We start from the raw sequence: 14,313 nt of genomic DNA on the forward strand, positions 1-14,313 counted from the left end.
TCTGGCCCATTTCTCATGTTCACACCATTCCTCTTGAGAGGTGTGTATTTTTGTATGCTCTGGTTACTGATGCTCCTATTAGTTTTCCCCATCTCTTTCTTCGTTCTTTGAACGATGTTTATAGGAGTTCATCTACTTCTCATGCTCTTGTACATCCTATTTTTATTCATAGGATTTTGCTCTATCTTGATCTTAGTGGCTTCCCTTCCTCTAAGCCCGTCCATGTGATAGCTCCCATAGGTGCGTCTTTTCTTAGACAGAGGGCCACTCATCTTCGAGCTGGTTCTAAACACCCTAGGTCTGAGCCGTCTAGTAGCACACCTCCTCCTTCTTCTTCTACAGGTTTTGCTAGTGAGGATGTTCCTAATCCAGTTGGTGATGATGCTGCTGCTGCTGATGTTCCTCCACCTCCTTCGACCGACTTTGATGTTCGTCGTACTCTGGAGACTGTCATGACCATTCAGGCGGCTCATGGTCAGATTTTGGTGGACTTACTAGATGAGATTCGTGCTCTCCGAGCCGACTTAGCGCGTCTTCATTCACCCTCACCACCTCCTTTTGATGGCGACTTATGATTGCTCTTTGGCATTCCGTCACAAAAAAGGGGGAGTAGAGTTTTTGTCTTTGTCTTGTAGAGGAGTTTTGTAGTTAGGGGTAGATTTTTTTGTTACTTTTTGAGAGGAGCTTGTGAAGTTTTTAGATTGTATCTAGGTGCTTCACTTTGTATATCATTTTTGGGGATATTCATGTTAGGGGGAGTAACATTGATTGATATACATGTTTTTTTTATTGATTCTTGTTGCTTTGTGATTCACTGCTTATTGATTTATATTTATGAGTTGTTCATTCATATATGTCTTTATTTTGTGTTGTGTGAATCTTACAAAAATGTTATACCTATTGTTTTACTCTTTTTTGTCACACATGCATTTATGCGTTTGTTGAGTATTTCAGGAATATACAAGTTGATTCAACTAAGCTGCTGTCTACACTTGCAACCGATGGATAGTAGTTAGGGTTGAATTTGAAGTTTATGAGCATTATCTTTGTAAAGGGCTTTTTACTTGTAAAACTTTGAGCTTTTAATTAGGGTTTTGTCACGGATTGCTAAAGGCGGAGTTTGTTAGGTTCTAAAGGTTTAGGAATTTATATATTTAAAACTCTAATGTGTAATATTGGCAAACCATGATCAAAACAATATGTTTAGTCTTGTTATAGTGTACTCAAAGTTGGTTAATTATTGTAAAGTTGGAATTGAGAGACTGCAGATGCATTAGGGCATTTCGGTCTGGCTCGATCGATCGAAGAATAGATTCGATCGATCGAATCAAAACAATATGTTTATTCTTGTTATAGTGTGCTCAAAGTTGGTTAATTATTGTAAAGTTGGAATCAAGAGACTGCAGATGCATTAGGGCATTTCGGTCTGGCTCGATCGATCGATGAATAGATTCGATCGATTGAAAATCGACCAGATTGTGTTTTCTGCAGAATTTCCAACTCAGCCATAACTCATTAAACGTTTAGGGTTTTATGTTTATAAGGTAAAACCCTAGCCACGTTTTTAGAGTTGCTCCAGTTGTATTGTTGCTCATACATTGCTGTTTTGTGTAAATCTCTTGTGAGATCTAGAGGAGCTTTCCTTTACAGAAAGCTTAGGGTTTTCAAGTTAGAGATAGTATCAATATCTTGATGATCAACTTGGTTTCTACCATTGAAGCTTAAAGAATATCAAGCGTGGGTGCTTGTAGCTGATTGAAGAATCCAAGAAAGAAGGAGTTCGTGGATTCGGAGCTTGCACGTGGTCGTGTCAGTAAGTTCTACTGGTGGGTAGCATTAGGAAGTCAAGCGGGGAGCTTGTAGTCCTTCTGTATGAACTTCGATTCTTTCGCATAGTGGATTCAGGTTTACCTTAAGGATAGCTAGGTCAAATCCTCCCCAGGTTTTTACCGTGTGGTTTCCTGGGTGATCATATCATTGTGTCTTTTATTATTCCACTGCTTTATTATTTTGATATGATTATTTGATTGCTTTAACCTAGAATTGCATAATTTGAATAAGTAACAACTTGGCTAATTAATCTAGGCTAACCAATTTGGTTGTTTTAAGGGTTCTAAAACCGTTCATGCGGAATATGATAACAAGCTTATAACAGAATTGATAAAACAATCTAAGCCAAATATAAACACATCCATAGCAATAAATATAAGGCAAAGATAAAGGGAAGAGAAATGCAAACACAAGGACAACACTCGATGTGTTATCGAAGAGAAAATCGAAGCCCTTGGCGTAAAACCTCTCCGCCGCCCTTCAAGCAGTCAATAATCCACTAGAAAATGTAGTTAGGATACATGAACAGCAATAGACCCTCCAAGCCTAATCTACCCAAGTACCTAAGCCCTCCAAGCTTCTTGCTCCAACGAGGTTACGCCGAACCTTTTTTTTTTCTAGCTTACCGGATTCCGCTATAAACCATAGCATCAACCAATCACCATTGGTTCCTTCCCAAACTGCTTCCCTAAGCACCAAATGGACCTTCTCATAGACGTGGGTGTGGTGAGATAAGGGTTTGGTAAATAACCTCTCAAGGGTATGACAATGGAGAGAAAGAGAGTAGAGGAATTTGTAGAGTCTCTTTAGATGAAGATTGGGGATGAGGCAATCTTGTTTTTCTCTAGGGTTTTCTCTCACAAAATTCTCTCTGGAAGCTCTCTCAAAATGATGGGTATAAGGGTGTTTATATAGTAGGGTGAGAAGGGAATGCAAAACGTCAGTTTTTGCCAAACAGGGCAAGTTAGCGACTTGGTCTCGCGGCTTGTCCAAGTCGCGAGTTCAAGTCGCGACGTAACTGCCTGGCCAGTCTGGAACTTTTGTCCTGTAGCGGGACAGCTGGCGCGACCCTTCAGCTTCCCAGTATGCCTCTCACGTGCCAACTTTTGGCGGCTTGCCAGTCGCGATCCACCCGCGAGCCCTAGCCGCGAACTTCTGTTTTTCTTGCACACTCTTGAGCTTTTCTTCACATCTTCTCACACACTATCCTTACAATTTTCCCACCTAAATACAGGGTTGCTAAATGCTAAATTACAAGCAAATTGGTCACGGAATAAAGCCAATTAAATGGTTGATTAAATTCAATCTTACAATCTCCCCCTTTGGCTATTCCGTGACAAAACCCTACAACAGACTCTAGACTTAAACGTGAGTTGGGAACAATTGGAAAACTCACTCACACCTAACTCTAGATTCTGTAAAGCTCTTGAACATATGAATAAGTAACTCCTGAAACACAATAACATAGCAATATCATTGTATGCAGAAAACTTAATATGCATATGGAGCAAAATAAGCATGATCAAGCAAAAATGAACATAAGCATAAAAGCAATAATTCATGGCAAGATCAACACCAGTAGTCACTTAAGAAAAGTGATTACTATGTTCATTCACACAAGAAATGAACATCCGGACATGCAAAAATGATAAACTCAATTGAAGAGTATCATTTGCAAGTCCAACACTCAACCAATGCATAGAAACATATATGCATCTAGGAACAATCCTACACGGGCACAAGATTGTTGTACTTAAGATAATGCAAGGCATTAACAAGTACCAAAGCACAAAGCACAATGGCTGCATATGTAAAGTTTTGCAAATACATGGCACAAACCATAAAAGCCTACAAACCAGTGCATAAGAACAAGAAACAACCCTCAAAGCTTACAAAAGCAACAATGGGTACAAACCTACAACAAAAAGTGCTTAAAGATATAAGATGGATATAGAACTATGATAAAAACTAAAGATAGACAAAAACAGTAAACAAAAATCTGTTAGCTGAAATCTCCCCCTTTCGTTAAGCTCTCCCCCTGCCAACAGCATCTCCCCCTTTTTGTCATGGAATAGCTAGTCGTCATGATCTTCTAGCTTTCTTTGAATTTCATCCAATTGAGTTTGAATCGAAGTAAACTTCGTATCCCATCGAGAGTTGAGATGGTGCAAGATGGAAGTAAGATCGAACATCTTTGAAGTCAGGTCATGAACAGAAGCTACAATAGAGTCTAGCTTGTCGTCAGCGGAGAGTGAACTGGAGCGCGAGCCACTGTGGGACGCGGAAGCTTCTGTTTTGATTCCCTTCTTGCTATGACCAATGCTAGCGTTGAATGTGCGCATGTTGATTGGACATGGTTTTGCGCAGGGAACTTCATTCTTAGACAGATGGATCCCTTTACGCTTCAGGATCCGTGTAATGAGACAGCAAAAACGGATGCACATCCTTGATTCTGTTCTTAGAATAGTTTTGCGAAGGATATGAAAGATATGAGCACAAATGTCAATCTTGACATCAGAAATCAGATCATGAAGAAACAGTGCACGCCCGAGATTCATATACCCTATGCTGGATAGGGGATACATGTTGTGAAACATGACGATCGTGAGCACCCTCAATGTTGGAGGAAGAGATGAAACACTGACTGAGTTCCCATTTGAGGAAAATTCCAGATTGTCCCCAAGAGCTGCTTTAAGTAATTCTTCATCCAGATGAAGATCATCATAGACCAGTGAGATCCCAAGTATTAGCCTGTTGGTGTGCAGAATCTCTACTAGATATGCGGGAGAGACCGAGAAACTTTTTCCTCTAACCCAGCACTTAAGTTCATCTCCTTCAACAATTGCATTGGCATAAAACTCTTTTACTAGATCTTCAAATGCATCATCAAGGTCAGAGAGGAGATAATTCCAGTCCTTGTGAGCAAACCATTAAGGAATGTTGGTGTCAAACAGAGAATGTTGGTCAAAGACTCTTTCAATCAGAGGTGTCGCATTTTTGAAGTAATTTTCATGAGTTTGAAAGGCAGCATATGATCGAAACTTGTTGGGATCGAACACACCAGATGGGGAACGAGCCCGCTTTGGTCTAGGAGAGAAATCATCAATTTCAAATACATGTTCCTTCCCTTTGCTGCTTCCTCCTTTCACAACTGATCGCTTGAATGGAGACATTTTCACTCTGCACTATGATTTAATACACACACAAACACCAAACAAAACAGCAGACATTATTAGCATTGCGTCAGTGCCATACCATGGATAATGGAGAAAACCCTAAACACTTGAAATTGAGGTTCAAAACATGACAATGAGCGTGTAAAAACAACCAACACCTCAATAGGTACACAAGATAGAGATGATCAGTGTATGGACCAGCACAAACATACAGTATAATCTGAAAATCAGAAACCCATGTTCGAACATGATAAATCACAATACACAACAACATCTTCACTCAGCGGAAAAAAAATTTGCCCAAATCAGGAAGAATGAGGTGTAAGAAAGGAAAAACCCATACCTTTTTGTTGAATATTTGAGAGAAAATGATGCAAAAATGGAAGATTTTCAACGAGAAACTCGGAGTGTTTGTGGGAGTAAAATGAGGAAGACAATGAATAGTCACACAAGAACAAGGGGAAAACTGAAAAAATTTTAAAATTGTCTTCAAAACACAAAACACGCATTTTTAGCGACTTAACCAAGTCGCCAGTAAGTCGCCAGAGCAAGCCGCGAAACACTGTGAAGGTAAGATTCTATAAAAATCTTCTAAGTATTTTTCGCGACTGGAAGGTTTAGCTGCGAAGGAGTCGCGAGCTGAGCCGCGAAAATCTCTGAGTAACCCTCGCGACTGGACCTTCCACCCGCGAACCAATCGCCACACTGACCCGCGAAAAGTGCAAAATTCAAATTTTGGAAAAATTTTCTATGTCTTTTTCGCGACTAGAGTACTGACTCGCCAGTCAGCCGCGAAAAATCTCTGATTGAGTTCGCGACTGTGCCAACCCGCGACTTAGTGGCCAAAACAGGGCAACACAGTTTTTTTTTTTTTTTTTTAATTTTGCATTTTTGTGAAAACAAAGTACTTTCCAAAAACAAAACAAAACACTCAAAAATCTTTTTGTGTTTGACCAACAAAGATTGAACATGTGAAAACACATTTAATCAAGTACAATCACACAAATGAATATGGCATTCATTGAACATAGACTTGTGTGTTGTGTGTGGATATCAAAAATGAGATAGTCCTTAGTCCAATGTGAAGCTTCAATGATCAATTCAATCAAGGCATACACAACTAGCACTAGATAATGTGACCTATCTCAATTATAGAAACATGCATATATGACCTCCCACAAGTACTTGATACCAATACTTTGAAGCTTTTCATTTGGCTCCATATTCAACATATTGTTTGCAACATTTGAGCAAAGAGAATCTCATTGTGAGATAGATGCCTGAAATTTTTGATATTTCAATTGATGAGTTAGCCTTTGGCTTTTTGAGCATCACACATTTTATTTTGGTTGCTTTCCCTTTTTCCTAGTCAAATACTAGTGTGTGCGACAGGCTTTTGCAGCTCTATATCTCTTTTCATTTGGAGATTTACATTTAGAGAGCTCTTTTAAAGCAAAAAAAATAAAAAGTGGGAAGATATATAGGCATGAGTCTATGCATGTCTCAAGATCAACAAAACCATTCACTAATCATTCATGACAAGGTTGAAGATCTATTTACAACAATCACATAGATTTCAGAATTTCTTTCACAATGATATGAGTGCATGAGAGACAAGCTATGCTCGTTAAATGCACAAAGCCATTGGTACAAAGGTACAAGGCTAAACAAGCTTTGAGACAAAACTCAACAAAGTAATCAAACTTTTTGGATTTTCAAATTTTTATGTGTTTTTGGATTTTTGACACACACAAAAGACAAACAGAACAACACAAAGAAGACAAACACAATACACACAAAATACACATAAAACAAAAAAAATGTCACGGAGGATTGAGTTTAAGGAATGATACCGACACCAATTGTCTTACGCAAGGATTCAAACCTTGGGCCATCAAGTGGTTTGGTGAATATGTCTGCCTTTTGATTGTCAGTATTGATGAATTCTAGACACACTGTCTTGTCTTCTACCAAGTCCCGAATGAAATGATAACGGATCTCGATATGCTTTGATTTGGAGTGCTGAACCGGATTCTTTGACAGGTTTATGGCACTTGTATTATCACAGAACACACACATGGTGTCTTGAGAAATGCCATAGTCATGCAGTAGCTTTCGCATCCATAGCAGTTGTGCACAACAACTTCCTGCTGCAATGTATTCAGCTTCAGCCGTTGACAGTGATACTGAATTTTGCTTTTTGCTCATCCATGAAACTAAGTTGTTTCCAAGATAGAAACACCCACCAGAAGTACTTTTTCTATCATCTATGCACCCTGCCCAGTCAGCATCAGAATATCCTGCCAAACACTCATTCGAATCCTTTGTATACCAAATCCCATAGTCAGATGTGCCATTTACATAGCGAATGATTCGCTTAACTGCTGTTAAATGGGATTCTTTAGGAGCGGCTTGAAATCTTGCACAGACTCCGACACTGAATGCAATATCCGGCCTGCTAGCTGTGAGATAGAGGAGACTACCAATCATACTCCGATAAAGAGTTGGATCAATGTCAACGCCGGCTGCATCTTTGCTTAACTTTGCTGAGGAACTCATGGGAGTAGATGTATGTTTCTTGGAGTCCAGACCAAATCTTTTGACAAGATTTTTGGCATACTTTTCTTGAGAAATAAATATTCCATCTCTCCGCTGTTTCACTTGAAGTCCAAGGAAGTAGTTCAACTCTCCCACCATACTCATTTCAAATTCCCTTTTCATTTCTTCAGAGAACTCATGAGCTAGTTTATCAATTGTGGAACCAAATACGATATCATCCACGTACACTTGAGCAACAAGAAGAGATTTTTCATCTCTTTTAACAAACAATGTGCGATCTGCTTGACCTCTCTTGAACCCACGATCCACTAGGTAAGTAGTGAGACGATCATACCATGCTCTTGGTGCCTGCTTCAACCCATACAAAGCTTTCTTCAATCTTAATACATGACCCGGGAAGTGAGGATCTTCAAATCCCTTTGGTTGTTCAACGAAAACTTCTTCATTGAGAAAGCCGTTTAAGAAGGCGCTCTTTACATCCATTTGGTACAACTTAAAATCCATGATGCATGCTATGGAAAGGAGAATCCGAATGGATTCTAGTCTTGCTACCGGAGCAAAAGATTCATCAAAATCTATGCCTTCCACCTGAGTATACCCTTGAGCCACCAATCTAGACTTATTTCTGATGACTTCACCATCTTCATCTGTTTTGTTCTTAAAAATCCACTTGGTGCCGATCACATGTGTATCTTCAGGCCTTGGAACCAATTCCCACACATCATTCCTAACAAATTGGTGTAGTTCCTGGTGCATAGACTCTACCCAATTTTCATCCTTCAGTGCTTCTTCTACCTTTTTGGGTTCAAATTGAGCAAGATAACAGTTGTATGTTACATGGTTAGCAGTATACTTCAGCCCTTTTCTCAAACGAAGTCCTTCGTTCACATCCCCAATGATATTACTTGATGGGTGATTAAGTGTCACTCTTGATGAAGGTTTCTTGGAAGTTGAGAGTTCCTCGTCTCGAGAAATTGGGGTTTGAATTTCTGGAGGAGTGAGTGGACTTGAGACTTCTTGTGTTGATCTAGTCTCTCTTCTTGATACAGGAGGTGTGGTCTCCTTTTCGGGTGTTACTTTCTCAGCATCATCACTTAGAGGCATATCATTATCATCCTCATTTTCCTTGAGTTTGAGCCCCTTTCCATCATCATCAATTTCCTTTTCAGATATGGTGTCGTCTATGACCACATTGATTGATTCCATCACCGTCTTAGTGCGTTTGTTGTACACTCTATAAGCTCGGCTATTTGTGGAGTATCCGAGGAGTATCCCTTCATCACTCTTAGCATCAAATTTTCCTGGATTTTCCCTGTCATTTAGAATATAGCATGTGCTCCCAAATACTCTGAAATACTTCACCTTGGGTTTCTTTTCTCTCCATATTTCATATGACGTCTTCTTTGTCCCTGCTCGGAAATAAACTCTGTTACAAATATGACAAGCTGTGTTCACAGCTTCAGCCCAGAACCTTTGAGGTATGTTTTTGTTGAGTAGCATGACTCTAGCCATCTCTTGGATCACCCGGTTCTTTCTTTCAACCACCCCATTTTGTTGAGGAGTCTTTGGAGCTGAAAATTCCTTCTTGATACCATGCTCTTCACAAAATGATTCAAATTTCGCATTCTCAAATTCCTTCCCATGATCACTTCTGATTTTGACTATGGGAACTCCTTTTTCATTTTGCAATCTCTTGCATAATCTTTGCATTTTATCACATGCTTCAGACTTTTCTCTGAGGAATTCCACCCAAGAGTACCTTGAGAAATCATCAACTATCACCATAATGTATCTCTTTCCTCCCAGGCTTTCAGTCCTTGTAGGCCCCATGAGATCTACGTGAAGAAGTTCCAAACACCGTGAGGTAGCAATCACATTCACCTTGGGATGATTTGCTTTTGTTTGTTTCCCCATTTGACATGCTCCACATATAGTCTTCTCCACCTTTCCAAACTTTGGAAGTCCCTCAACGGCCTCAAGTTTAGAGACTTTACATACTTGTTTGAAGTTTGCATGTCCAAACCTGTGATGCCACAGTTTATCCATATCAACACGAGCACTTCTACATGAAATAGGTGCCGTAGGTACTACTCCATAGCAATTATCAGTAGTCCTATTTCCTTCCAAGACTTGAATCCCTTTCTCATCAATGATTATGCACCCCTTCTTTGAGAATTGAACAAGAAAATCTTCATCACATATTTGAGTAATACTAAGGAGATTTGCCTTCAATCCTTTGATGTAGAGTACTTCTTTCAACAAAGGTAATCCCGGTATTTCAACCGTCCCTTTCCCGAGAACTTGAGCATGACTCCCATCACCAAAAGTCACATAATCACATGCTTTCTCTTTAAGAGTCATAAACAATGATTTATCTCCTGTCATATGATGAGAACATCCACTGTCAAGGTACCATAAACATGAATTAAATACCTTCAATGAGGTGTGCACAAACATACAAGCATGAGACAAGCATTCTTGACCATCAAACAAAAATTCATTGTTATTCTCCATACTCATTCCAGATTGAATTTTCTTTTTCAGATTATCAACCTTTTCACACAATGATCTATTTCTTCTTTTGTATTTCTCAATCAAAGAGTTAGACTCACATAGACTATTGTGAAGAATGTGGTTCTTGCTTTCAAAATATTTTAGCATGTGAATGAACATCCTAGCACGTTTCATGGATTTAATTAGCTCTAAGAGTTCATTTTTAAAGTATCCCTCAAATATACTCATAGAGTTATTATCACAAACACTTAAACCACAATTCAGCATGCCCCTTTTTACAGCATCATCCATAGCCAAGGGGTCTAGGATCGCACTCAGGTAATTAAACCACAAAGAGTGCACCCGCTCTGATACCAATTGAAAGTTCAATATGGGTATGAAACACCCTTGAACGTTTAGACCCCCAGATACAAAAATATCAATCCAAGCTATATATCAAACAATTAATGTGCGGAATATGATAACAAGCTTATAACAGAATTGATAAAAAAATCTAAGCCAAATATAAACACATCCACAGCAGTAAATATAAGGCAAAGATAAAGGGAAGAGAAATGCAAACACAAGGACAACACTCGATGTGTTATCGAAGAGGAAACCGAAGCCCTCGGCGTAAAAGCTCTCTGCCACCCTCCAAGCGGTCAATAATCCACTAGAAAATGTAGTTGGGATACATGAACAGCAATAGACCCTCCAAGCCTAATCTACCCAAGTACCTAAGCCCTCCAAGCTTCTTGCTCCAACGAGGTTACGCCGAACCTTTTTCTTTTCTAGCTTACCGGATTCCGCTATAGACCATAGCATCAACCAATCACCATTGGTTTCTTCCCAAACTGCTTCCCTAAACACCAAATGGACCTTCTCATAGACGTGGGTGTGGTGAGATAAGGGTTTGGTAAATAACCTCTCAAAGGTATGACAATGGAGAGGAAGAGAGTAGAGGAATTTATAGAGTCTCTTTAGATGAAGATTGGGGATGAGGCAATCTTGTTTTTCTCTAGGGTTTTCTCTCACAAAATTCTCTCTGGAAGTTCTCTCAAAATGATGGGTATAAGGGTGTATATATAGTAGGATGAGAAGGGAATGCAAAACGTCAGTTTTTGCCAAACAGGGCAAGTTGGCGACTTGGTCTCGCGGCTTGTCCAAGTCGCGAGTTCAAGTCGCGACGTAATGGCCTGGCCAGTCTGGAACTTTTGTCCTATAGCGTGACAGCTGGCGCGACCCTTCAACTTCCCAGTGTGCCTCTCACGTGCCAGCTTTTGGCGGCTTGCCAGTCGCGATCCACCCGCGAGCCCTAGCCGCGAACTTCTGTTTTTCTTGCACACTCTTGAGCTTTTCTTCACATCTTCTCACACACTACCCTTACAATTTTCCCACCTAAATACAGGGTTGCTAAGTGCTAAATTACAAGCAAATTGGTCACAGAATAAATTCAATTACATGGTTGATTAAATTCAACCTTACACCTATCATGCTTTAAAACATAAAAACTACACAACCTAAACTAAAAACAAATATCAAAGATAAACAAAACAAAATATATTCCAAAACATGCATTGGATCTAACAACAAACAAAAGCAACACTTAACACATTAAAACATATTCATCAATATATCAAATCATATCAAATTTCCAACCAAAACATGATGAGACAAAACAAAACAAAAAATCAAACAAAACAAAACATACTTCTAAGCATGAATAACATATAAATTAACTAAGAACAACAAAAACACAAATTATAAAAGAACCAAACCGAGGAAAAGCTATGAATAGAGACTCATCTTTCTATGGAATACAAACTTGATTGATATTTAACTAGCCCCTCAGTGCCTACACAACAAGCTTCAATGAGATATCAAGGTAAAAGAAAATTTCAATAGTTTATAGGTAATCACAACTTAAAAACAAGATAAGTTTTGAATAGGGTTTTGAGAAATCAAATTGAGAAAATAGTTTATCCATTAAAACTAACTAAAGAGAGGTTTTTAATATGTAAAAAACGTGCAAATGTGTTGTGTGTATGTTTTAGAAAAGAGAATTAGGGTTTTAGAGAAGATGGAGGTTAAAAAATGATGCTCTCTAGCTAAGGTCTTGATTGGAGGCATAAGACAAGTATTTATAAGTTAAAATTAGGGTTTCCAAACTTTTTAATGATCTTTAGACATTCTCAAGGGTCCATGGGCCGAAGTACATCAAAACATTATGTTTTAGGCCCTTAAAATGAAGTTTTAAAACCTAGAAAATCGGACTGCCTAGTTGCCCCAGACTGAAAAATATTTGCATGTTTTTGGCAGTCATGGAAACTCTTTATAAAGTCTATGCAATCAGTCTCTATCATGTTCCAATAGTACCCTATCCTTGGGATCTTTTTGGCTAACATTCTTCCATTCAAGTGAGGACCACAAATCCCTTAATAAACTTCTTCCATAACTTTCCCGGCTTCTTCTTTCTTCAAGCAATGAAGGTGTATACCATCATAGGATCTCCTATAGAGTTATCTTCCATGCAGGATGTATTGCATAGCCATCATCCAAATCAAACAACGTTCTCTCTTAATGGTACTGCTAGGATACACTCCCAATTCCAAGAATTTCATGATGTCATAATACCAAAGAACCCCTTCCTCTTCTGTAGTTGAAATTGAAGACTCTGCCTTCTCCTTTTGTACTAACTCATAACTCTACTCAATCTCCAAGGGTCGTGTCCATACTCCCTTAGGTATTTCAACCATGGAGGCTAAGGTGGCCAAGACATCTGCAAACTGATTCTAAGCTCTATGGATGATAGTGTATTCAATCTTATCAAAGGTTTTGGTTAAATCCTCTAAATATTGCTAATAAGGCTTCAAATGTTCTTCCTTTACCTTCTATAATTTCTGTGTTAGGCTATGACTAAAGTTGAATCTCCAAATACCTCTGCTTCTTTTACCCCTAACTCTTGAAGAACATCCATTCCAGTGATACAAGCTTCATATTCTGACATGTTATTAGTTGCCTCAAAGTTTAACTTCACTGCCAAAGGCACATGAGATCCATCAGGGGTGATCAAAAGTACTCCTATCCCATTCCCATATTGGTTCACGACTCCATTGAAGTACATTTTCCATGCCCCTAGTTCAATGTCCAAAATATCCTCATCTATAAAATCCTCTCTACCATTCTCTCCTTCTATGGGATTCTGGGCATAAAAATCTGATACGACGCTTCCTTTGATGATTTTCTTAGCCACACAATCAAATCAAATTTTGCTAATAGGATTAACCATCTTGATAGTCTTCCATTCAATGCCAGTTTCTCAAACAAATACTTTAACGAGTCCGTTTTGGCTATTATCCTTATTTGGAACGGTAGGATGATGTGTCTCAACTTTCACACAAACATGACTTTTCTATAGGTAAGTATCTAGTTTCATAAACATGAAATCTCTTCCTTAGGTAGTACACGACTCTCTCAATCTTATCATCGTCTTCTTCTGCCTGCATGCTTCCGATCACATCTTCTATAATTGAGAGGTATACGAGTAAAGGCTTTCCATGCCTCAGGGGTACTAGGATGGGTGGATGGAGAAGGTATTCCTTGATAAGTTCAAAGGCTTTTTGACATTTTTAGTTCCATGCATAGGGTTCATTCTTCCTTAGGAGCTTGAAGATATGCTCATAAGTGGAAGTGAGTTTGGCAATGAATTGGCTGATGCATTGTAATCATCCCAAGAACCCTCTTATTTCTTTCTCACTATTGAGTGGAGGCATATCTAATATGGCTTTGATCTTTGATAGGTCAACCTTGATCACTCTATTGCGTACCAAAAAGCCTAGCCATTTCCCAGCTATTACTCTAAAGGTACACTTTTGGGGGTTCAATGTCAATCGATACTCCTTAGTCCTTTCAAAGAACTTTCTCAAGTTAATGATGTGACCTTCTCTATCCTTGGATTTCACAATCATGTCATCAACATATACCTCAACCTCATTGTGCATCATGTTATGTAACAAAGCTATGGCCATCCTTTGGTAGGTTCCTCCCACATTCTTGAGCCCAAATGACATTATTGTGAAGTATTGCATTCCTCATTCCATGGTGTAGGTGGTCTTAGTCATATGCTTAAAATTTATATCCCGAGAAACCATGTATGAAGGACATCAAGGCACTACCGATCGTATTATCCACTAGGACATCTATATGGGGAAGAGGGAAATCATCCTTAAGGAAAGCTTTATTTAAATCCCTAAAA

This window comes from Quercus suber, unplaced genomic scaffold (assembly GCF_002906115.3).
Source record: "Quercus suber isolate HL8 unplaced genomic scaffold, Cork oak 2.0 scaffold_95, whole genome shotgun sequence".
NCBI lineage: Eukaryota > Viridiplantae > Streptophyta > Magnoliopsida > Fagales > Fagaceae > Quercus > Quercus suber.